A 27612-nucleotide genomic window follows, 5' to 3' on the forward strand; every position below is an offset into this window, starting at 1 on the left:
GTGCTAAAGGGAGTGCTTTCACAGTATATACATATGCAATTATCTTTAGTCAGCCTTTAATGGTACAAGTACAAGACTTATCTGCACCTTGGAACAGCTTTCTGTGAAGTCTGGCTTATAAACTGGCAGTGCTGCCGAGGTGCCTGCAGTCAATGATCCAGCTTGTCTGTAAAAGAGTCATGTACTCGTAGGTTTGGAAGTTTGGCTAAATAAGATGACTTTTCTCTAGTCTGACATCATTAGAGCAGACTATAACTTCTTGCGATTGTTCTGCTCCCTTTTTTAGACAGTTGTACCGAGAAGACAGAATAATGGCATTGACAATGTAATATTTCCTATGGCATATGAGTCATTAAACTGTTGAAAAGATGACGTTTCAGACCTGCATTTGTATATTAAAGGGATAGATCAAGATTAAAAAATTTTCATCACCTTCTTGTCAATACAGCTGTGAGTATTTAATTAGTCTTTATATCTGTTTCTGTTGATATTTGTTATATTTATTTGTTATAGATGTTTGTTTGAGTGAAATGGTAAAAAGAAAAAAAGAAAGAGAAAAAATGGTGCTGTGCAACGATTAATTGCGATTAACTGCATTCAATATAAAAAATGTTTGTGTAGTGTGTATATATACTGTATATATACAAATACACATGCATGTACATATTTAATGTTGTTTAATTATGTGCATGTTATTTAGTATGTATTTAATGTTATTTTTACATAATAAATATGTATATATAATTAAATTATATTCATAAAATAAATTATATTAATGCTGTATATACTGTATGTGTGTGTTTTTATATATATACATAATAATTATACACAGTGCACACATATATTATATATAAAAAAACTGAATGCGATTAATCATGAATAATCGTTGCCTAGCACACAAAAAAGCATTTACCTTCTGATCACAATGTAAAAATGTTGTTTTGTTTAGATTATTGTTGTTATGTTGCATTATATGTTATGTTATGACATTTGTTTTTTTATGTTTTTTTTTTTTTTTTTTTTTTTTTGGGGGGGCATGCAACAACATATAAAGAAAATTGTAACACCTTTTTAAACCCATATCTGCCTCAGAGGTTACGCTGCAATACTTCAATTGAAGTATTTTAAGTGGAGAGCAAAAAAAGTTGACATTTAATATTTACTTGAATAATTTAATGAGAACAATAGGATAACGGCTTTAACAAGTACACTCTAATCACTTAATTCCCTTCATTAGATCATTGTACTTTGTTTTTTTTCTTGCAAATCATCCTCTAGTGGCTACAGTTCAATCAATCCTTCAGGCTGTGCTTCACTAATTCTTATTCAGCATGCTGAGATGGTGACAACAGCTCTGTTGCATCAGAATGGCAGCTCACAGTGAGCCTGCCTAAAGGGAACTACTGGTTTCTTAATTTGTGATTAAAACAAATTAAGTGAGCTAAATCTATCCACTTATAATAGTCCACTGGAAACAACTAACTGTTTGCATATGCTTAAAACATGCAATAGTAGTTATAGCTAAATGCTTTCACAAAAAATGATAAAGTACAGCAATATTCAATGATGTTCAATGTTCAGTTAAAATTTAGGTGCATGTAGGAACAATCTGAAAATGGAGGGAAACACCTTATAAACCTTCAGCCTGGCTCGTGAATATTAATTATGTGGCATAATGCTTACATAATAGTCCTATAATTGCAGGCAAATTAATTCTAGTTTAAATGATTGACTTTACTTTAAAATGTACTATAAATTCATAAAACACTGAAATCATTTTAGAATGTCCTAGAGAAAGAAAGAAAAATCCCAGAAACATGAAACAAATGGGCAAAATGTCCATACAAATAAAAGCAGGTATTAATGTAGTTTATAGTAAATAAAAAGCTGAAAGATAACTTAGTTATTGAAGTACTGTACGTATGTTTTAAGAAAAAACAGACATCACAGAGATGTGACACACTGGTTAAAAATGTCTATCTTATGCATATGCAAATAGAACAACATTAAAATTGCAGAATATTTCAATTATAAGTTAATGACTTTAAATGATTAAAAGCTGTTAATTCAATTTATTAGTAGTATATAATTTGATTACTACAGAGCCCCTAAAGGGTCATGGAGATGGAAAAAAAATCTGACTCAGTAAAAAATGTGGGGGCGTTCTCTCACAAAACTTTTGTGTTCCTTCGAGAAACTTTGCTTTCATTGGCTCAGACAGCTGATCCTGTCCTAAGCTTTGTCGATGAATGGGTATCAGGTAAGAAGAAACCTAAATATAAAACACTAAAAGGAACTGCTAGAGAACTATGGCACTTCTGGAAAGAGTTCCCAAGGCTTAGTTTTGTGGATTCTGTTCTTTGCATACATTTAGACCCCCACCAGGTGATCAGATCTTGCAGGTTGACGTTCCACCTGCGCTACAGCCTAAAGTTCAAGTTCAAGTCTGCTTTATTGTCAATTTCCACATGTACAGTACATACATACAGAGAATCAAAATTGCGTTACTCCCAGACCCCGGTGCATACAGATAACATTAACATTAAAGCCTTTTTAGTACAAAAAAATCACTTATTAAGAATATCTTTTTAAGTCTGATTAAAGGGACAAGTGACAAGTGACCAAGACCAGTTATTTAACTTACTGATGAGGTAGTGGAATGACGCCAGTTCCATGTCGAATGAGGTAGTGAGCGGTGAGTGAGCAGACCATTGCTGCACAAGTGACTAGTGCTTGCCATCATATAATTAGTGTGGGGGGAGGGTTCATAGTTCAGTGGTGCCTGGGGAAGAAGAGGGGAGGGGAGGGGGGGCAGGTTTGGGAGGGAGTTCAGCTTCCTGACAGCCTGGTGGATGAAGCTGTCCTTCAGTCTGCTGGTCCTGGCCTGGAGACTCCGCAGTCTCCTCCCTGATGGTAGCAGGCTGAAGAAGCTGTGTGATGGGTGAGTGGGATCACCTGTGATGCAGAGGGCTTTGCGGGTGAGACGTGTTGCATAAATGTCCTGGAGGGAGGGGAGAGAGACACCAATGATCTTCTCAGCTGCTCTCACTATGCGTTGCAGATTCTTTCGGCAGGACACGTTGCAGGTGTCATACCACACAGCGATGCAGCTCGACAGAATGCTCTCAATGGTGCCTCTGTAGAAGGTGTACATGATGGGGGGTGGGGCTCTGGCTCTCCTCAGTTTGCGGAGGAAGTAGAGACGCTGTTGTGATTTCTTGGCCAGTGCTGCGGTGTTTTCAGTCCAGGAGAGGTCCTCTGTGATGTGCACACCCAGGAACTTGGTGCTGCTCACTCTCTCCACAGTCGCACCATTGATGGTCAGAGGAACGTGCTGAGTGTGTGCTCTCCTGAAGTCTACAACAATCTCCTTTGTCTTTTCCACGTTCAGAGAGAGATTGTTGTCACTGCACCACTTGGCCAGGCGGCTCACCTCACTCCTGTAGTTTGTCTCATCTTTGTTGCTAATGAGTTGGTTGGACCGATATGCAAACTGGAAGGGGTCCAGGGAAGGGGGGAGGGCAGACTTGATGTGGTGCATGACTAGCCGTTCAAAGCACTTCATGAGGATGGGGGTAAGTGCAACAGGATGGTAGTCATTGAAACAGGATGGAGATGGCTTCTTCGGGACTGGCATGATGGTGGTAGTTTTAAAGCATGTGGGAACAACAGCCTGACTCAGTGATATGTTGAAAATGTCTGTGAAGACATCAGTGAGTTCTGTTGCACAGTCTTTCAGTACACACCCAGGGATGTTGTCAGGACCCGGAGCTTTGCGTGCATTGATCCTGCTGAAGGATCTCCTTACGCTGTCTGGGGTCAGTATCATCACCTTTTCACCAGAAGGAGGTGGAGTCTTCTGTGCAGTGGTGCTGTTTTGTTGATCAAAGCGAGCGAAGAAGGGGTTCAGCTCATTTAGCAGAGAGACCTTGTTGTCACAGGTCCGTGGTGGGGGCTTGTAGTCTGTAATGGTCTGTATCCCCTGCCACAGGTTCCCAGTGTCTCTGCTGTCGCTGAATTGGTGAGCTATCCTCCTGGAGTGCTGTCTCTTAGCCTCTCTGATGCCACGGGACAGGTTGGCCCTAGCTGTTCTCAGGCCCACCTCATCTCCAGCTCTGAAGGCAGCGTTTCGTGTCTTCAGGAGTCTGTAGACCTCCCCTGTCATCCATGGCTTCTGGTTGGCCCGGACAGTGATGGTTTTTGTGACAGTTACATCATCAATACACTTATTGATGTAGGCAGTGACAGTCTCTGAGTACTCCTGGAGGTCAGTGGTGTTATTGCATGTGGCAGCCTGTTTAAACATGTCCCAGTCAGTTGTGTTGAAGCAGTCCTGAAGAATCTCTGATGATCCTTCTGGCCACACTTTAATCTGTTTGTAAACTGGTTTGGCGACTTTAATGAGCGGTCTGTATGCAGGCATTAGCATAACAGTAATGTGGTCTGAAGCTCCGAGGTGGGGGAGGGCTTTGTAAGCTCCTCTCTGTGTGGTGTAAACAAAGTCCAAGATGTTATTACCTCGTTTTGGAAAGTTGATGTGCTGGTGTATTTTTGGAAACACACTCTTAAGGTCAGCATGGTTGAAATCCCCAGCTATGTTGAGAAAAGCATCGGGGTGTGCTGTCTGCTGCTCACTGATGTGCTGGTAAAGTTAATTTAGTGCGTCGTTCCTGTTGCTGAAGATGTTGAATGGGGTAATGTACACCGAAATGAGCAGTATAGCAGTATATTCCCTCGGCAGATAGAACGGCCGGCACTTAATAATCATAAACTCCACCAGGGGTGAGCAGTGTTTGCTGATCACAACAGTATCGCGGCACCACGCGTCATTGATGTAAACACAAAGCCCGCCGCCGCGGGCTTTTCCTCCCGTGACGAGAGCTCTGTCCGCTCGATAGCACGTCAGCTGGTCAAGCTGAATAGCACCGTCTGGAACGCTTTTGCTGAGCCATGTTTCCGTGAACACAAAAACACAACAGTCTCTTACAGTCCTCTGAGTTGAGCGTAGTAATCGAATGTAGTCCAGTTTATTGTCCAACGAGCGTACGTTAGCCAGTACGATGGTGGGGATAGATGGCTTGTGTGGGTTAGCCGTTAGCCTAGCCCTGATATCTCCGCGCTTACCCCCCTTCTGCTTCCTCTCACGCCACTTGTGGCGCCTCCGCTGCGGGCGAGATGCAGTAGTGGGGGTCGGTGATGGTGAAGGCCTCCATAGCAGATCGAGATCCCGCAGCTGTTCTGTGTGCGCGGAGTTTAACTGTAAAAATGTGGTTCTGCCGACATCGAGCACAAACTTGCGACTGTATTTGCGCTAACAGACAGGTAGACGTGACGACAACGTACAAAAACACTGTGACTCACAAGACAAAAAAACACGAAAACACCATTCTGTCGAGACAGAGAGAAGCCGCTGCGTGTGGACGCGCCGCCATCTTGGTTATAAAGTTTGAGAATTTGCATGATCATTCGCTTTCTGGACATTTCAGTGCACAAAAGACATTGCAGCATGCTCTAATGAGACCACCAACTCATCAGCAGGCACCAATGCAAAACATAATTGCAAGCATGCCTTTTGAGAAAATTGCTGCTGATCTAATGGAGTTGCCTGATACTCAGAAAGGGAATTGTTATGTTCTTGCTGTAATGGACTCCTGTGTTTGTTCAAAGATTATGTGGGCCAGCATGGAGTGCCCCAGAGTTTGCACACTGACCAAGGGTGGCAGTTTGACTCTGACTTGGTGAAAGTCTACTGAAACTCTGGAGTTTTAGTAGTACATAGGATAGCAAAGTACACTAAAGTAGGTAGAGCTATTTCACATTTGGCTACCAAGCTCTGGAATAGCCTTCCTGATAACGTTTAGGGTTCAGACACACTCCCTCTGTTTAAATCTAGATTGAAGACACATCTCTTTGGCCAAGCATTCAAATAATGGGTAACGCTTTAAAATAATGGTCCGTTGTTAATAAGTAACTACGCAGGAAGTAATAGGTAGTACTACATTAACACTTAACTTAATACTATTAACTAATATAGAAGCAAGATTAACTAAGCAGTAAGTAATAGCTCATTTAGGACATAGGTAGTTCCTTATTAGTTATTTGATAATTACTAAAGAAAAATATCGTCATTGAGAACTACTTTGGAACTATGGCCAACTAATGAAGAATAACCAATTAATTACTAATCACAACAGCTACGTCTATAAAGTGAACAATTAGCTTCTTTATGGAAACGTATATATATATATATATATATATATATATATATATATATATATATATATATATAGTCACGGGAGGAGCACAAGACAGACACAGTGGGCGTGGCGTCAGGCCTCGGAGAGGCTTTTATTAACAGAAATCATAAAACAAAGGGAATAAAAGTGGCCAAAAGGGGGAAAGTGTCCAAAATAACAGGGGATCTGGTGTCCTCGTTGTGCTGCGGGGTTCGTGTGGGTCAGGCAGTGTTCATGGAGGAAGGGTCCAGGTAAGGGGCGGAGTCCGGCGGCCGCACGCGCTCCCCTCCTTGGTCCGGGGCGCGAGGGGCGGCGGCTTCCTCTAGCGGCCGCATCTCTCTCATTGGCCGCGGCGCTGGTAGGGGATGGACGGCCCGGCATCCTGGCCCGTCGGCCGTGTAAACGGGTGCGGTTCTCCTCCGGATCGCGGGTCCGGCTGCTCACGTCTCTTGTGGCGCGGGAGTCCCTCAACGCACCCTTCTTGGACCCACGAGGACACCAGCGTGCATGCACGGGGAAGAGACCGGTCTCTTGAGGAGAGGCGCGTTGGGCTTTTAAACAGCGGCGGTAATGAGGCTCCACTTCCTTCAGGTGTGCCCCATCACACGCCGCCAGCCCTGACTCGTCCAGCGCCCCTCCTCTCACACACCCACTCCAGTCGGGAGCCTGGTGAAGGGCGGCGATTTAGGACGGGGTGCCGGTGACAATCAGGGAGGAGGCAGCTGACTCGTCACAATATATATATATATATATATATATATATATATATATATATATATATATATATATATATATAGCCTATCCATATGATATATTTTATGAGCTCCATTAAGTTCAATGTCTCCAACTCTAATAACTTTAACGTTAGTGATATCATGCTGGGGAGGGCTTCTCTTTAGGAAGTGACAATAAATAATGATGTTCTCTTGTCAAAACATCTTTGCATCCTTCATGAAAACATTGACTGCATTTATAGTGTTAAGCACAAAACAACATCTTCCAGATTACAATGTCTGGTAGAATATCACTAGTTCCTCACAGAAATATATGGCTGTACAGTATGTGTCAGATAATTTTATTGTAAATTACTTGTGAAATCCATTAATCATTTCTCAAGTGTTATCTTGTCAGTCCGCAGGAACTACTATAGTGATCTGGCCCATTATTTTAAAGTGAAAAACATGTCAACTCCTGACTAATTGCTCAAGCGTTACCTTGTCAGTCCGCAGGAACTACTAGTGATCTGGCCCATTATTTTAAAGTGAAAAACATGTTAACTCTTGACTAATTACTCAAGTGTTACCTTGTCAGTCCGCAGGAACTACTATAGTGATCTGGCCCATTATTTTAAAGTGAAAAACATGTTAGCTCCTGACTAATTACTCAAGCGTTACCTTGTCAGTCCGCAGGAACTACTATAGTGATCTGGCCCATTATTTTAAAGTGAAAAACATGTTAACTCCTGACTAATTACTCAAGTGTTACCTTGTCAGTCCGCATGAACTAACGTTACTAGTGATCTGGACCATTTATTTTAAAGTGAAAGATTTTTTATTTTAAAGACAACATTTCTTAAAACTACATAACGTTACTGTTATAAATAAACAAATAACAAACAAACAAACGTAACGTTAATCATTTATTTTTTGCGAAAATATCAAAAGTGGTACCAAAAGTAGTTCAAATGATAATGAGTTCCAGTCGCAGTCCTCTATATGGAGGTAATAGTTTTTATAGGGTACAGAGCAGAATTTAATTTATTAATCCATGAAATTATGTATCTGTCTTCTCTCCGTGAAGGCGCACTGGCGCAGTATTCAAATGTCATAAACTGAAACACAACATGTCGCAATCTGTGACGAATTGGATGAGGACCAACTGCGCCAGGTCTTCAAGAAGAACAAAAGAAGAAAAGCACCAGGCCCAGATGGCGTTACACCAGCCGGCACCCATCTTTTCACAGGTCTTCAACAGAACCCTGGAGTTGTGTGAAGTGCCTTCCTGCTTCAAACGCTCCACCATCATCCCCATTCCAAAGAAACCCAAAATAACAGGACTTTACGACTACAAACCTGTGAGGGTTCTTGCCTATTGGTATGCCCACCAGCAGATGCATATCAAATGGGGGGTAGCATATCCACTCCCTTTAGAGTGTCCAATGGTGTTAGGCAGGGAGGAATCTTGTCCCCTGTCTTATTTAATTTATATATGGATGCACTGTCAAGGAGACTTAATGGTTGCAACACTGGCTGTATGATTGGTGGCATGCTGGTGAATCATCTCATGTATGCAGATGACCTTGTTACTTTTAGTCCGAGTAGTGCTGGGCAGCAGGAGCTTCTTAATATATGCTCTGATTATGGTGTGGAATTTGATATAAAATACAATTCCAGCAAAAGTGCTGTTTTAATATGCAGAACGAAACAGGATAAATTGCTTAATTTTCCTGTGTTCATGCTAGCCAATAATTGTCTTGAGGTCTGCAAAAAGATGAAATACCTTGGTCATTGTATTGCAGATGATATGAATGATGATGATGACATATACAGACAGTGTTATACGTTATGTGCACAGGCAAACACCACAGCACGTAAGTTTAGTTACTGTTCTACTCGAGTTAAAGTTGCTCTGTTCAAAGCTTACTGTACACCTCTCTATACATCCCATCTGTGGTCTTCCTACAAAAAATCTACCATGCAGAAGTTGCAAGTTGCCTACAATGATGCAATGAGAATTTTACTCAAGGTTCCCAGAGGAGGGAGTGCTAGTCAGATGTTTGTATCTGTAGGAGTAACCACACTGAAAGCACTTTTAAGACATTTGATGTTTAAATTTATGCAACGTCTGGATGAGTCTACTAACAGTATCATGGTGGCACTCTGAAATCCCTTAGTTAGTTGCTACAGGTACACATCCAGACTTAGAGTGCATTGGCTGAAATGTCTGTATGTATTTTAATTATTGTATTTGCTTTTTTTTTTTTTTTCTTACTGATTGTTGTTTGTTTGTTTTGTTTGTTTTTACCTGTCCTGTCTTGCGTGGCTTTTGGACATGAGTCTGGCAAATAAACTGAATTGAATTGAATTTAACCCTCTCAGTAATGTCACTGAACTGTCAAACAGGTTGTAGCTCAAATCAGATCCGAGGACAGGTTTGTCACAATAGATCTCAAAGATGCATACTTCCACATATCCATCCTTCCACAACACAGGTTTCTGAGGTTGGCTTTCAGGGGCAAAGCCTACCAATATAGAGTACTTCCCTTCGGCCTTGCACTCTCACCCCCCACGTTCACGAAATGTGTAGATGGAGCTCTGGTACCCCTCTGTATGCAGGGCATCCGCATTCTGAACTATATCGGCGATTGGTTGATTTTAGCTCAATCCGAGCAGATGGTGGTTCGACATCGAGATGTCGTTCTCGCCCATATGGAGGAGCTGGGTTTGAGACTGAACGCCAAGAAGAGTGTACTTTCTCCAGTTCAGAGAACCACCTGTCTAGGCGTAGTGTAGGATTCGACCACTATTCAGGCATGTATGTCTCCTGCTCGGATCGAGTCAATCCTTTCCTTAGTCAAGAGAGTCAGAGAAGGCCAGTCACTCACTGTCAAGCAGTTTCAGAGGCTCTTAGGGCTCATGGCAGCTGCGTCCAACGTGATACCTTTTGGCCTCCTGCACATGAGGCCCCTCCAGTGGTGGCTCAAGACCAAGGGGTTTCCCCCAAGGGCAAATCCATTCCGAACTATCAAGGTCACGCGGGGATGCCTTCATGCCTTAGACATATGGAAGAAACCTTAGTTCTTGAATCAGGGCCCGGTGTTGGGAGCTCTTGGTCACCGTGTAACGCTAGCGACAGACGCGTCCCTCACCGGATGGAGTGCGGTCATGACTGGCCACCCTGCCCGCGGTCTGTGGAGCGGTCGCCATCTGACATGGCACATACATTTTCTAGAAAAGCTAGCAGTGTATCGAGCATTGAAATATTTCCTCCCAGACCTGAGAGGCCGTCATGTGTTGATGCGCAATGACAACACATCGGTGGTCTCTTATATTTATCACCAGGGAGGTCTGCGTTCACGCCCTTCATATAAGCTGGTATACCAGATCCTCCTGTGGTCCCCCTGTCGTTAAGAGCAATATATGTTCCTGGGAGATTGAATGTGGGAGCAGACATGCTGTCGAGACAGGGGGCTAGGCCCGGGGAATGGATGGTTCACCCTGAGGTGGTGGAGCAGACATGGCAGATATTTGGCAAAGCTCCATTGGACTTCCCCTCGACTCAAGAGACATCGCAATGTCCCCTCTGGTTCTCTCTAGTTCACCCAGCTGCACTGGGACTAGATGCCATGACACAGACCTGGCCGAGGCTTCATCTGTATGCCTTTCCCCCCATCGCTCTGCTCCCGGGAGTTCTGGCGAGAGTATGCCAGGATGGGGTCCGTCTGTTGCTAGTAGCCCCATTCTGGCCGGGCCGAGTATAGTTCGCAGATCTGGTCTCTCTCATCGACGGCTCTCCATGGGAGATTCCGATCAGGATAAATCTACTCTTTCAGGTGCAGGGCAAAATAATCCACCCTCGCCCGGAGCTGTGGAAGTTGTGGGTGTGGCCCCTGAGGGGGCACAGTTCATACCCTCCGGTCTCTCAACTGAGATTGTTGAGACCCTCCTCCAATCCAGAGCTCCCTCTACGAGGAAACTGTATGCCCTGAAGTGGAAACTCTTCACCTTATGGTGCAGAGATCTCCAGCTTGACCTTGTTAACTGCCCAGTTGGTACAGTTCTTGAGTTTCTACAAGCTAGGCTCTCTGCTGGGTTAACTCACTACACCTTAAAGGTGTACGTGGCGGCCATAGCTGCTTACCAAGTCCCTTTCGATGGTCAGTCATTGAGTAGCCACCCCCTGGTTACACGTTTCCTCCGTGGTGCACTGAGGCTGAGACCTCCAGTACGGTCCCGTATTCCCCCGTGGGACTTGGTTGTGGTGTTAGAGTCTCTCTGTAAAGCTCCATTTGAGCCAATTCAAGATATATCAGATAGACTTCTGACCCTTAATTACATCTCTTAATTACATCGATTACATCTCTTAAGAGAGTTGGAGACCTCCAGGCCCTCTCGGTGGCCCCTAACTACTTAGACTTTGCCCTTGGTATGGCCAAAGCATTCTTATACCCTCGAGCGGGTTATGTTCCCAAAGTTCCTTCTGTTACACCACAGCCTATAGTACTGCAGGTCTTCTGCCCTCCTCCTGAAAATCTGACGTATTGCTTGTTTGCTACGGTCCTCCTAAAAAGGGTTCCCCTGCCTCTAAGCAGACCCTTAGTCGTTGTATAGTCGAGGCTATCAATGTCTCCTATGAGTCCTCTGGTCTTCCCCTTCCTTTGGGAGCCAAGGCTCACTCTACGTGGAGTATGGCTGCCTCTAAGGCCTTTCTAGCAGGTGTGTCCCTCTTGGACATCTGCAACGCTGCGGGATGGTCCACGCCCTCTACATTTGCCAGATTTTACAATCTCGTTATGCGAGCCTCTCCTGGCTCCAGTGTTGTCACATCGTTCCCCAATGCGCTCGATGCAGCTTGAGTTCCTGAAGAGGAACGTCTCTAGGTTACGAATGTAACCCTAGTTCCTCGAAGGAACGAGACACTGCGTCAAGCGCTTTGGGGAAATGCCTTTGGCAAGATCAACTCTGAATATTGTGTGCAATCTGTTGAATGGAAGAGCGTGATGTCACAGGCGGGGTGATGTAGCAAACAGGAAGCTATAAAGGCTCATGCCACGCAGCTGACTTCAGCTTCGAGTAGGGAAGTTATCGCCGGCAGGGGTGCCGGGAGTATGGCTCTGCGATGCAGCGTCTCGTCGCAGAGACGTTTTATGTTTACGCAGTGCGATTTGAAACGCAATGATTAAAAAGACAATATAAGTGATTATAATGAGTAGTTATGTCCCCACTGGATGCAGCAAATGCATTGTTTGTAATGGGTTATATTGGATTTGTCTGATCGTGTTGGGAGACAGCATCACAGTATGTTAAGGGAAGTAAGATTTCTATCACATGCTTAAGGCATTCAGCCAATCACAACGCACTGGATAGCTGGCCAATCAGTGTAAAGCTCATTTTGCAGAATGATGAGCTTTGTAAAAATCAATGTGTGGTGAGTGGGGCGGGGCCGAGAGCCGTGGGAACGGAGCGAGGCCGGTGGAGTGATTGGAAATGAGTGATACCTGCTCACCCCACCGGTATCGAGTCCCACGGAGGAGATGGAAGGATATAAAATAGGAGCGACGACAATGAAGGACGAGAGAGGACCAGGCCTGGATTTAAGTTGTGTTTGGTTTTCGTTTGTCTGTTTTGTCTTTATTTTATTATTAAAGTTAATTGATTGTCCGCCGGTTCCCGCCTCCTTCTTCCCGATGATTATGACGTTTGTACTGCATTACACTACGTGTTTCAGATAGACGGGGCATAGAGGAGCAAAAATATTGTACCGTAAGTGGGAAATAATGTGTTTTTTTTTTTTTATACTGCATAAAGACGTTGCACCAAATACACAAAATAATGTTGTTTTTTTTTGTTTTTTTACGTGATATGACCCCTTTAATGAACATTACATTGTAATATCTACACCTAAAATCGGGTATTAATGTAGTTAATAGTAGTAAAATAATCAAAATAACTCATTATCTGAGTATTCAAAGGCCAAACCTTGTAGAATTGTCAGGATGAATGACAAGGCGCTCATAATGCCATGGTGACAGAGGACTGAAACTCTCAATTTTAATCCAGGCTGCTGAGATTAGCTCTGGGATATGGGTGTCTCAGCATGTGCTATCTGCTGATGGGGGTCTGTGAAATTAAATTAATGGGAAAGGGAAATCAAGTGATAGATCTCCTGAAATCAAATTACCAATCCAGTGCAAATGACTTAGTTTGGGAGTCAAAGTTGTAATTGATAGCAAGCAAAGGATGAGACACTGGATGAAACAATATGAGCTAGCATGCATACTCTCTAACATAATTTGTGAATCTGTTGTTTTGATTAAATATTAAAGAAATGTGGATGGGGAAGGAAATTTTCGGGCAAGTGTGGGGTTAGGCAGGGTGATGGGTATACAAGCTATAAACTGAATTCAGTACATGGCCTCTGGGTATTTTTGTAAATTGTCTCTCCCTATGCATGTGTCAGATGAAAGAAATGTTATAATAGTTTGGTCAGATTTTTTAAATGGTTGTTCAGCTGTAAAAATCTTTAGAGGATTTCTATCATGATGTCATTACTCTAAATGTCTAAATGATTTCAAATGACTGTTTTAACTGTATTTTTCATAAGAGCATAAGAGATATTAAAACAGTTTCAAAAACATAAACAAAAATTCCTAGGCCCCAGATAGCAGTGTATATATATATATATGGGCTATTTGCTCTCTGTACCATAACAGACCTATAGCAATAGCAAATAGTAGTTATCTGTGAATATAAGGGGTGTGATGTGGCACGAGATCACGCAAGATCGGACTGGTCTCTAAAGAACGTGACCATACACTTGCCCAGACCTTTCAAATATATTCACATTACATTGGCCCTTTCACCTGTGGTGGTATGTAAGAAATTTTAGGTTCACATCAGGCAACTAGATGCATGATCAGCAGGAAGATTATGTGGTATAGTCTGTATCCAGTCATAAAAACAGAATTCAAAGTTTTATGCGGAATGTTAGGGAATTTGTCAAAATTTGCCAGAATTTGGTAACAATTAAAAAAACATACATAATATAGTGAGAAAAAAATAAATAAAAATTTCATAGGGACCTAAACATTTAACATTAGCATAAAACATTATACTTTTAATAAATTGATGTGAAAATGTATATGGTCCATGATTTTAATTAATTAGACATGCTTTTTAATGAATACAGTTTAAATGTAACTATTAAAAAGGAGTTGAGAAATACATACCTAAAAAAATAATAATAATAAAAAAAAAAAAATAATAAATAAATTGTTTGGAAAATATGAAATGTTCCCAGTTTGGGAACCACTGCTTTATGCTTTTAAATGGATATATTAATCGTGTTTATAATATATATTTTGGAAAAAGTGGAAATCAGTTTACTAAATAATAAACTTGACTGACTGCTTCACTTCCACTTTAAAGGGATATTTGTGTTGTTTACTATTTATTTTTATTCACTATTTTTGTGCAATTACTTGCCTGTCAGTTGAGTTTGTAGAAAACCCTTCTGCAGTGTTTACATGTTCTTTATTACTGCATAACATTTTTTAACATAGATGTTTAATTTAATAAATTACAAGTTGATTTCAAAATGCACCTACATTTTTTGCATTTTGTGTTTTTCAGTTGAATAAAATAAAATTTTTCCCTATATATTTCATCATTGAGGATTTCTTTTAAAAAAAGTCTAAAATCTTGCCTCATCTCTCTCTCTCATGAACCCAGTCTCGTGTCTCATCTCGTGGTGTCTCGTCACACCCCTAGCGAATATGTTTAGCATGATTTCCCCACAAGGACTAGGGAAATAGCATTAGGAATGAATAAACTGAATATATAGATCTACATGTCATTGAGAGAGAAACAAGGACAGAACAACACAGATAAAGAACAAGAGACAGTGAAAGAGAGAAAGAGAGAGAGCTGACATTATTGAATGAAGTTGGTCTTTTTAAGGGTGTAATTTTCACGCTGGTGTCCGGCTGTGCACAGCGCGTCAGTCCCGCTGAATGAACTCTCTGTGTGATGCGTGTGAAGGGCTCACAGTGAAGGCACCTATTCAGCCCAGCTAGAGTGTGAGCACAGTAGCAGCCCTTTGAAGTCTGTTTACTGCATAGGAGCCATGCTGAGCACACTAGAATGCCAATCTGTGACACCACTGACACCTGGCATGTAAACATCTATAATAATTCCATCTTCAAATGTCATGTGGTGTTGCCCTTTCTTACCTTTGTGGACTGCAACAGTCTGCTTTTTTAATATAATCCACTCAGAGTTGACATTGACTTGCACGCTCTACTCTTTCTGTACAATGTGTACCTCAGATATATGTTGCTTCATACACCAGCATAGGGCACAAATGTACAGTATCTGTCTGTAATGTTTATAATCAAAGTCATATTAAGCTTAATTAGCATAGTTAGACATTTCATTATGATCACTTTTGTTTAAATTAACTTTGATTCATGGGTGTTTCTTGTCCTAAGGATGTATTTTTTTTAATGAGAAATTAATACATTTCGAAACTGAATATGAAATTAGATTTTATTATACAAAAGGACATATTGTCAGTAATTAGAAGTGCTATCACTTTTTTTTTCTTTCTTATTTTAATGACTTCAAATGCATATATTCAATTGTTTTACTCTCGTTCCAGGGTTATATTAGATTTAAACAGTGCTAGCTATGAAATTAACATTAGTAAGATAATTTATTCTTATTCCACCACACAATGAATTGTGATGTTTGGAAGAAACTTTTTTTAAATTACTTTTATTCAGCAAGGATGCATCAAATTGTGACAAAGACATTTCTAGTGCAATAAATTATATCTATTTCCAATAAATTATGTTCTTTTGCACTGTTTATCAAAGAATTGTGAAAAAAATGTATCACAGGTTCTACTAAAATATTCTGCAGCACAACTGTTTTCAAAAGTGATTAAATTTATATATATATATATATATATATATATATATATATATATATTTAAACAATAATGTGACACTGAAGACTGGTGTAAATTACAACAGTAAATTAATTTTTAGAATATAGTAATATTGCACAATATTCTTTCTATTATTTTTTTTTTTTTACATGGGTGAGAATAAGGAATTTCGTTCTAAAACTTACCATCCCCAAAGTTATATATGTATATGTGTGTAAACAAAACAAAAACTAAAAAGGTGGAAACTTCTACAGTTTTTGGTTCCACACCACTCTGGAAATGGTGATCTGGCAAAAAGGAACACAGACAGCACACCATTATCTTGCTGGTCCCTCTTCCAGGTCGATTTCAGACATGCTGTCTTTGAACAAACAACCACTATCTCTCCAAAACAACTGACATTTTAAACTTGATTTGTGGCTTGACAGCCTGGTCTCATTAGCATATTATTTAGCTAACATTGCACTTGTTATGACAGATTGCTTTCATAAGTCACCAATGAAAAGCTTCCGTGGACATTTTGGGTTTTACTGTCACCAAGCTTCCATCTGTTCCAGCTGGACCCAGTTTTATGTTCCGCTATCACTCACCTCCTTAGAGCAATAAAGTTTTTTTTTTTTCTTTTTCTTTTTTTTACTGGCAGGAACTTTATACTTCAAAACACAGCCTAATTAAGAGTTTCACTTTAAAGTGAAATATACACTACTGTTCAAAAGTTTGGAATATTTGTCTGTAATATTTTTTTTTATATTTGTAAAAGAAGTTTGCTTTAAATACTGTAAAAATAAATAAATAAATAAATAAATAAAATACTGCAATATAATTTAGATCAGCCATTACTTCAGTCTTCAGTGTCACATCCTTCAGAAATCATTTTTTTATGCTGATTTGGTAGTCTAAAAATTATCTTCTTAATATTTTTCTATTCTTTGATGAAAAGAAAGTTCAAAAGAACAGCATTTACTCAACTCAAAATAGAAATTTGTGTCACTTTATAAATGTCTTTAATGTAATTTGTGCTCAATTTAATGTGTCCTTTCTGAATACAAGTTTTCAATTTATTTTAAACAACAACAAAAAATCTCTATTTTTACTTCCAATGTGTTGTATTCGACCGTAAGGTACTAGCAACATAGGATGAATTGCCAGCTGCTATAGATATGTCAAACACACAAGAGTCGTTACAAATGAGTGCCAATTGTTCTCTTAAATGAAAATTAATGGATGGTCATAGGTCTCTCACATGTTGTGTGTCCCACACAAAAGACTCGCAATATTGACTGTGTAATTCAATTGCATTGTTGCAGAGGAGAGTAATGAATCAGTAGAGATGATGGAATCATCACAGCATCATGCATCAAAGAAAACATTTCCCTCTTTCTGCATTAGAAGCCTTGTCAATTATAGACATAGCATTTGTTGATAATAATGAATGAAATCCAAAAGAGTCACACTGCGACGCTGATGCAAAAGTCGATGCTGAAACAAAGAAATAAACTCACTCTGACACTCAGCCAAAGCGGGGGATATTCAGATGCACCATAGACACTGGGAGTGAATCAGCTGTGAGTCCTTATTCATATCAAAGGCCCAATGATTCCTAATGAGCTGCTTTTCTGCTGAACACAAACAAGGTGTGAGACAGGCGAGTTTCACCCTTTAAATGATACAAGAAACAAAGCAACAAAGCAAATGCAATTCTTCTGATCATGCACAGTTGCCCTAAACCATAAAATAAGAAGGAAATGACAGACTTCTCTTTCATTTATTTATACAACTTCTTGTCTTTCCAAACCTGTATGAATTTCTTTCTTTCGTGGAATAAAGAAAGTGAATATATTTGATACTTTTTTTTTTTTAGTGTACTAGTAATTGTCACAAAACATTCAATGGAACTTGTGCACTAGGTACCGAATCTTCCTAATCCATAAGATACATCGATACATGTATTCACACTGAACCATCACAGTCCGGACATCTTAGTTCGGTGCATGAGGCCTTACAATGAATGCAGGCAATTCACCCCTTATCCAATGCTGGAACTGATGTGTTGTGTGTGTGTGTGTCCTTATACCAGCAGAATCAACTTTAAACACTTATTGTCTTATTAATAATGCATAACTGTATAAAGGTCTTTTATTTGTGTACACTCACAATGAAAACAAAACATTGTGTTTTTGTAAAATAAAGAAAACAATTAGGATGTCACTTTCTGCCATTTGAGTTTCCTTTTTGTGAACAATTTAAGCCTGTCACAAAAATGAACTGAAACTCAACATATTTAGGCTATGTTATGTGTCGCACTGTCTCCCAAACCTGTCAACACTGTCAAGGTCCTGAAAAGTATGAAATGCATTGCCAGAATAGTCCATCTGTGATATGTGATGATGTGCACGGATAAATAATATAAAAACCACTGAAATATATATTCCATAAATAAAAAATAAATAAAAAATAAATAAAAACCTTACAAATGGTCAGTTTTGATATCAGGGCAACTTGAATCTTCTTTCAATGCCATTTCATTGAAAAGAGCTAAAATCAAGCTAGAATTTTAGATGTTTACAATCACAGATGGAAGAAAGTAATTTACGTTAGGAATGACATGAGAGTATTCATTAGAATTATCATTATTATTATTGTTTTTTAGTGTAACTATTTATTTAAGGCATAACATTTGAATCAAAAGCGCCAGATTCTTCACCAGCTATTTTGAGTGAGTTTACCATTAAATTTGCAGATCACATGAGCCTATGAAGTAACACACCTTCAGGTGATGCCAATAATCTACAGTGACTCAAAATTAAACCACATTCAGAGTCAGAATATACAGTAGTTGCTCTTTTGTTCTGAAAGTTAGCCAGACTAAAGTAATTCCAGTGCATATCAATCATTCAGCTTTCAGTTGCTGTGCAGCACTCGCAAGCTTATTTTGATAACCCCTTATTACTTTCATTTGGAATGGAGGCACTTGTGGCTGGCCACTGATGGCCTGAAGAGAATGAATCAAACTTACAGGTTATATTTTCAAGTAATACATCAGTTACACACCACATGATGCCCCTATTCACTCTAACCCTGAGAGAAAAAGAGACAGAACGCCCAGAGTGATTTATTCTTTGATCACCATTACAGTAAATGGATGCCACAGACACATGACCTCTAAGCTCAAGTGGACGCTTGGGAAAGTTTTTTAGCCTTTATTAGAAAGAGGTAGTGGAGAGAGACTGAGGGAATTCGATCAAAACATGTGTGAGGGCACATGTCAAAATTACAGTAAATACTAATTTATATATAGAAATAATACTGTATATATCATATGAAATTTGATTTCAAATCATAAACAAACAAATAAATGAAATATATATTTCTTGAATATAATGCTCTGACATTCAGGCACTTCTAAGCATGTCCTAAAAGTTTTAATGTTTTATGTATGTCACACTAGATATGAGATTGTGTCATAGATCAATGACGTAATCACGTAACCACACCATATTCAAATTTCAAGAAGTGTGGCCAAGAGCTTAGGAAATGTTCCAAAACATTACGTTCTGAAAGCGTTCAAACTGAGCTGCTTTGGTATCTGCGTTCTTTTGATTGCTGAGCTTCTAAATTAGGAAGCAGAAGTACAACAGTCTGAATTAATGAAGAATTTCATCCGGTCTAGACACGCTGTCTGCCAGTTTCCTGCTCCTCAAATCTGCCAAAGCACAGCACGCTATCAGGAAATGGTGATGCGGGTGCCTTGTGCGCTACTTTTCATTATGTCCCTGCCATTTGTGAGGGCTTTTTTTGCCTCGTACCTCCCCTATCATCAGGGAGAACTTTGCTGCTTGATCTGAGGGATAATTTGCTTGGTTCTCTCCAAGGAATTATTGATCTGTCTGTGATGAAGCAGAAACCCCAGGACTACAGTTTACCAATTATGTTTTAAAACCCACTTAAAACACCCTGGATTTGTTTTTCATCATTGTGTCAAGTACACTTTTAGGTGTGTGCAATACTTCAGCTATTGCAAAACACTTTGTGAACTAATCAAAATGTTTAGGACATTTATATATATATATATATATACATATATATATATATATATATATATATATATACATATATATATATATATATACATATATATATATATATATATATATATATCACAGACCCTTCATGATTGACTTTACAGACATTCTAGAGTGCAAATTAAATTAAATGGTTATTCTCTATAAACTGGTTGACATTATATTTGAAAAGATGGTCCTTTCTTTTTTTACGTTTAAGTAAAAATAAATAAATAAAAACAATTTGTATCTTTATTTAATTGTCAACATTTTTAAAATATTAAATATTTAAAATACATTTTTCTGAAGAAAATATGAATGGTGGCCATGTTTGCCCATGCCACGGTGGTGCACTCTTAAGAAAAATGTTTGTATAGTTATCCAGCTTGTATCAAAACCTGAACTCTTTTGGTGCTAAATAGGACCCCCTTTATTAGGTTGCAAAAAGAACCATGTATTGACCTTAAAGGCATAGTTCACTCAAAAATTAAAATTTTGTCATTTTAATTAATCACCCTCATGTCATTCCAAACCTATAAGACCTTTGTTCATCTTCGGAACACAAACTAAGATATATTTGATGAAATCCATAAGCATAATCAAAGACACAACTGACATGTTTAAGGCCAAGGAAGACAGTAATAGCATTGTTTAAATAGTCCATGTGACATCAGTGGTTGAACCATAATGCTACGAAGCTACGAGAATACTTTTTGTGTGCAAAGAAAACAAAAACAATGGCTTTATTCAATAATTTCTTCTCTCCCCAAAGTCAACTGAAAAAATAAATAAATGAATAAATACAATCAACCTGAAATCTCTACAATTTTCTGGTTCCTAAATATCCCTCAGGTCCCTACTTTAATGCAATTCTGAGATTTATTTTCTCTGATTTAATGTATCAGCAGTACTGAAGAGAGAGAGTAATAATGCAGTTAAATCTGCAAAAATCTCATGATAACAACACACACACACAAAAAGTATTAGCTAAGACACCTCCAGCTTTAGCTGCCCATGTGTGCCCCAATACCTGCTTCATCATTAAATAGATATGAGCAATGCATTACCACAGCTAAAGCCAGCCACGTTCCTGCTTTAAGTCAAAATAATTATGTGCAAAGAAGTGTTGTCGCTGGTAAATAATGGCTGTGAACGAGACAAGTGATCTAGGACAAAAATTAAACTTTAATTTATAGCAAATAGCATTTTCAAACCCATCTGCATGGTCTTTATATAACAGAGGCAGTTGTAAATGCCCTCATAAATTTTTTAAATACACTCAAGTTGGGATGAGGTGTCGGGATGTCACAGAGCTGAGAGTGCGTGTTAGTGAAGCATAGTCTCTCAGAATTAGTTTCATGTAAAACAAGCAATTAATTTCAGACTTAGCAATGCGTGAACACAAACTACTAAGCAGTACTAGGGTTTAAATATGTGGTACATCTGTAATTGTATTTATTTATTTATTTTTTCACTAAAAGTTAGCATGTATTCTTGGAATGCATAATAAATTGTCTGAAATGTCCAATTGTATAAATAATAATAATAATAAAAATATTTAAAAAACTGCTGATTATAAAAGTGGTTTATAAACAAAAATTTTACAAAAAGTAACATTTCCTGAAAATTGATTTAGGACATTCAAGATGTAGATTTTGGGAAATGTAGCACTTGCTCATCAATGGATCTTCTGCAGTGAATGGGTGCCAGCAGAATGAGTGCACTGTTAAAAATTTATTGTAATTTTACAGGAAATTCCTGGCAACTAATTGCCGTGAATTTACAGCAAGTAATATACAGGTAATATATTGTTTTTTTAATACAATAGAGTCCTGTATTTTTACAGCAGTGCTACTGTGATTAAAGTAGCATTATTACAGTAAAATGCTGTAATTTATTTAAATTTACTGTATATTTACTGCAACTCAGTTGCCAGGAATTTCCTGTAATTTTACAGGAGACAATTACAATATTGTAATTCAAAATATATTGTAATTTCTAAATATAATAAAATACTGCAATTTTCCATCTTCCAAAATTAAAACCAAAACAATGGCAACTTTTTATTATTTTTATTATTAACACACTATGCAACATCACATATTACAAACTTATTTTATCTTTTTATTTCATACAAACAAAATTACAGTTTCACTGAAGAATCTAGCTCACTTCCAGACGTCCAGAAAGTCTATCATCAGGGGGAACATGGTAATAAATAACAAAAGGTCCCAACCAGTCTTGAACTGGGGAAGCTGTGGGGTGTGGGTGGGCATCAACTCAAAGCCCAGGAGTCTTCTTAATAGGGTGCAGACAGGTGCGTTGATTCCCCCGTCTCTTCTCTGCTTTGCTGACATCTTGGAATTGATTCCACAAAAAGCTCTGAAAACAGAGAGAGTAAAAACAAGTTTTCATATCAGGTAATGATAAATACTGTGTAAAAAAAAAAACATAAAAAGTAAACTTGCTTGTAGAAAAGATGACGTTGATGTATTTATTTAACATCAACACATTTAACAACATAACATTTAGAATTACATTGGCTTTTACATTGTTTTTCTTAAATATATAATGTCACTGTATGCACTGTAAATTGAATGTCGCTTTGGACAAAAGTGTCTGCAAAATGGGTCACATGACATTGCTAAAAAGAACATTATTTTGTGTATTTGGTGTAATGAAATGTTTAAGCGGTTTAAGGTTAAAAAAACACATTATTGTTTCTCCTCTACAGGTACTCCTCTCCTCGCCTTCTGAAACGTGTTGATTTTTACAAAGCTCATCGTTCTGAAAAGCGAAGTGTGCTCTGATTGACCAGCTATCCAATCTATCTATCATGTGACTGAAATGTTATGCCTCTTAACATACTGTGCCCTGTCCGGCCGAAGCAACAAGACAAACATTTAAATATAATGTTTATTTCATTATAATGTCAAAACCCATTATAAATGTGATATAAACATGATTTCTAGTCGTGTTCTCTTTTGGAAGGCCAAACAAAGTAGTTTCCCTTTTTAAAGAAACAGCGTTTAAGAGTGACGCTTCAATTCAAACGAACGAACAAACACATGAGAGCAATTTCAAAAGCATAAGGAGCTGTCTGTTCTGCTCTCTTTAGCTCTCGATCGACCTGGATGTTTTAGGCAATATTAAAATCCTGGCGGGGACGTGTCCCGTATGAACGGCGCATATGGCCACCCTATACAGATCTTCTTCATTCACCAAGAGCTTGTAACACTCCAAAGAGAAAGGAAAAAGTAAAATCACATCTAATGACTTTAACACCCAAAATTTACTTAATGAAAATTGTAATGTTAAACTGCTGTCTGTCAGACTTCTCTGTGTTTACATAAATGTCTTGCAGGGCAATATCAACTCTATGTTAGACACTTAATAGCAATAGCTTTGTCTCCATCCAGCTTTTTAATGCACATTTTAACATTTTGAAAACAAACAAAAAAATCCTGAATGGAAACGGTTCAAATTCACATAAAATATTCTAATGTGAATAAAACTTTTTATGTGGATTGACTTGCTAATAAATGCAACATAAATGCACATTTGTTGCAACTCTATCGGCTGTTTTAAGTTGCCCCTTAAGTTTTGATCCCACAGCGTTTCATGACTACTCTCCTGTCCATTTCTAATTTACATAACAGAGCTGATGGAAATGCTCTCCAGTTATAGGGTTTCTTTGCCAAATTTCTACGAATGCGCTTAAAAGGTGCAAAGGAATTGGATGGAAACCTGTCTTATGACATCAATGCATAGAGTATATCATAGAGTCCATTTTCTTTATAAGTGTGCAAACAGTTTTAACATACCTTTAGTGCTTGAGGCCTCTTTAGGATACTGTTAGTTAGACACGTAGACAGCGAAGGTCGCTGCACTCCATTCAGAAGGTTGTTGAGGGGCCCCATCACAGTTGTCCCTTCCAAAGACATCATCCATTTGTCTGCACTTAGTGCCTCTCCTGAAATGCATACACAATATGATAACTAAAAGAGCACTAGAACGCTTCACTACACACGCATGAGTGGCAGTATTGGCAGGATGGGCAAAAGTAACAATTTTATCAGGTGGGAGACAAAGTTATGGTATGGTTTTTCCTAATTTAGACTAGGCATTTTAAGTATTTTTGAATTACAGCCTTTCCTTTCTTCTTTGACATATAACCATATGACAATTATTAACAGGCCTTAAAGCAAGCAAACGTATGTTCCATCTAGCAGCCAGTGTGCAGCTGTTCCCGCTCAGTCTTTTCCTTCTGCCTTGACCGTTCATGACCGTGGTACAGTTATGCCGCGTTTCCACCGACCCCCCTCATTTCAATAAGACGAAATATGATATCAAACACCATTGCCTCCTTTCGTTCTCATTTTCATTCGTTAAACATATTAATAGCCGCAGAAATAAAGTTCAGGGAAATGTAACGTTAGGCCTTCATTATATAAAACAAAATATTATACCAAACAGTAGCCTATTGTTTCCTTTTTTCATTTTAACATATTAAAAGATTAACTGAATAAAGACCAAAGATTACCTGTTTGGTTCACCCAAAACGAATTATATTTTATGCTTTACCACTAAAGAGACATCACAGCCAGCGGCAAATGTCAGAAGGTCTAGCCGAGTTGAGAGTGCTCCCGACGGATTAATGATCACTGAGCTCCCGCTGATCGCGTGGAGTTGACCGTCTCCGACATCAGCGAAACACATTTTTTAATAGACGCAGTCTTTATAAATAAACCGCATATTTGAGTTTTAGACAGCTAACTTACATTCTCGCCTGAAATAGTTAAAACACTATACCTTTCATGACACGATGACAGTAATATTTTAAAAATTATCAAAAGAAATGGTGGTTGAAATTACAATGCTGCATTGACACTCCCGAAAGTTCAGTAACGTTACCTTTTAAACAAGTACCTCGCGAGCAGGGACTTTCTGAGGGGCATTTTTTTTTACCCAGAACTTTATTTAGATCATGGTAGCTGCGGTGGAAGCACACCGAGTTCCAGCTCAAAGTCCATAGTTTCTGGGTAAAGTTCTTGCGATGTAAATCTGGATAGAGTATGAAGACGCGATTTTAACTAACTTCACCCTATTCCACTGAATGATACCAAATGAAACAATCAGCACTCACTCAGATCACCAGTATTAATATATAAAGACTTATAAAACAAATGTTATGTTACATACCTGAGACGTGTTCTTTCTTCCAAAAAGTACCGTCCGTTGGCCGCGTAATTTCAAAATTCAAACAGCAGCGATCCCACAATGCTATGCGGTTGCTGTAAAAAAATGCTTCTACAGTGTAGTTACAATAATTTTACAGGACTGTCCGTTAATTTCCCATCATGCATTTGCATTTACAACAAAAACATGAATACAGTGCGTTGTTGTAAAATTTATTGTAAAAATTACATCAATTGCTAACAGTGTGTTCAAACAGCTGATTCAAACATTACAATGAGTTATCCACATGACTCCAGTCCATCACTTAATATATTGTGTATCAAAAAGCAATGTTCGTAAGAGATAAACCTGTCGGTGTCTTTAAGCTTTAAACCTAAATACGAGTCCCTAATCAGTGTTGCCAATTCCATGGAAGCGACCCCAAAAACATAATATTAAAAGGCGCATTATACCAGGGGAACCCCGCCAAAAAAACAAGTGTATTTTACCTGTGATTTTTACTGAGGGACGCCCTCGAAACACAATTTGGCTAGTTTGCAGCTTTTTTTTTAAGTAGCAACTGTCCATAATCCATAATGACGTTTCATCCAGCTTTTGAATAAGTCCATCCCATGTTGTCCTCTCACATCAAAATCCACCGGTATGTTTGTTTAGAATTGTAATCTGTGTATATTTTCTCCTGATTCAGGCTTTTTCAAATGAGAAAGCAATATTATGGATAGACGGCTTGTATTTTAGCTGGAAGCAACAGATTGAAGTTAAAAATGTCTTACTGATGGATTTGTTTCATACACACATACAGCTTTTCACCTCACAAGATGTTGATTAAAGAAATGGAAGCTTTAGCCTAAGTTCTGCCAGGAAGACTCAATCACTTCGTCACTAATTACCTTCATCATTATCCAATCACGTCTTTATACTCCTGTATAAAAGATCGTACTTACACATGTTTGAGTTCGCAGATGCCAACGCGACAACAACCGCAGATTCCGACGCGATTGTACTTGCTCAAGCTGTTGTGTTTATTCATCTACTTGCTGTAATTAAGTTCGTGCCCCGCAAACTATCTAGAGTTCGACGTTCCTCTAAGATGCACACGGGATCGTTGGCTTAGCTCTGTGTCGCGGTGATTATCTGCAGTCGTTTGTGTTGGATGATTTACAAGCTTTTCTCGGCTTTTCTACTAGGCCTATTATAAAAAAAAAAAAAAAAAAAAAAAAGCCCAATCGCGTTCAAAAGGGATTTATCGGTAGAATTCACATTCTAGGGGCTATATTTAACACTATTGGGGTCACCTCAAACCCAGGACAGAAAAGGCAACCCACAAAAAAAAAAATAAAAAAAAAAAATACGGTCTTGGCAACGCTGGTGCTTTCCGAGATGTCGCGTCAGTGCTGCTTGGGTCTCAACACCTGAAAAGACTTTGGTCTCAATCAACAAATATTCATCTGTACGCTCACGTGAACCTGCAGCAATGAAGTTTCTCCGGACCAGCAGACAGAATTAAGGCTGCCAGTCTCTTCGGCATCTCGCCTCCATCACTTCACAAGTCTACAGCATTATAAGTATCATTTTGTTCTATGCACTTGCGGCGCCTGGGCATTAATTTATTCTCTGCAAGGATTTATACTTGCACGTTCAAATAAAACACTGGGCGTTTCGTGCTTGTTTATTGACTTGCACAGCATAATTAAGATGTTGATCATAGTGCATGCAATTTTCAGAATTTCTTCGTAATGAGGCACTTTAAGGCTCATCATAAACGCTACAATCTTTATACTGATAAAGATTTTTCGCATTTCTTAAAAAAAAAAAGCTCTGTCTAGCACACTTGAGATTCGCTGTTTTAATCCTATGCTTTAATATTTGCTTATTCAGTCTTTCATTTGCGTTATTCCTGAAAGTTCATACTCTAATGGGATTCTATGGTTGCAGATGCAGGGAACCGCTGCTCTCACCTCATCTTTACATGGCTTACTCTTGGGCTAGTGAATCATGAACACCGGATCTACCAAGCTGATGCGTATATGGACCCTTCTTTTGAGTCGTAGGTAAGATTCGGCTCAATGCTCCGTCAGCTGGCATATAACTCCACGTGACACGAGTTGCTGCTGACCTTATTTCAGAGTAGTGACATATCTCCAGTTTAAACCGAATATTAATTAGCAGGCATGGTTTGTTTGCACTCCTGGTCTCCGTCTCAAGGCGCGGTCGCACTTGACTTTAAACATGCGAAATTATTTCGAACGCCACTGCGAATATGGGCGGGAACAAGATAAAACAGTCTCCCCTCAATTATCACAAGATGGATTATTATGTGTGCTAGCACTGTGTCTTTTGCAAAGGCGTCAAAAGCGTTTTATTATATTGTAACGTTACTCTGTATCTCTATAAATATATACACCCTAAGGGGAGGAGGGGGAGAAGAAAGAGAGAGAGAAAAAAAA

General features: G+C 39.0%; 1 long non-coding RNA gene across 1 annotated transcript; it reads right to left on the minus strand.

Annotated features, from left to right (window-relative positions):
* Window positions 1-22062: 22062 nt before the first annotated feature.
* LOC113042747 (uncharacterized) lies at window positions 22063-25307 on the minus strand. Its single transcript, XR_003275616.1, has 3 exons — window positions 25169-25307; window positions 23791-23939; window positions 22063-22348 (listed from the first exon to the last, which is right to left on the minus strand). It is a non-coding gene; the product is annotated as an uncharacterized LOC113042747 (long non-coding RNA).
* Window positions 25308-27612: the final 2305 nt, after the last annotated feature.

This window comes from Carassius auratus, chromosome 24 (genome assembly GCF_003368295.1).
Source record: "Carassius auratus strain Wakin chromosome 24, ASM336829v1, whole genome shotgun sequence".
Taxonomy (NCBI): domain Eukaryota; kingdom Metazoa; phylum Chordata; class Actinopteri; order Cypriniformes; family Cyprinidae; genus Carassius; species Carassius auratus.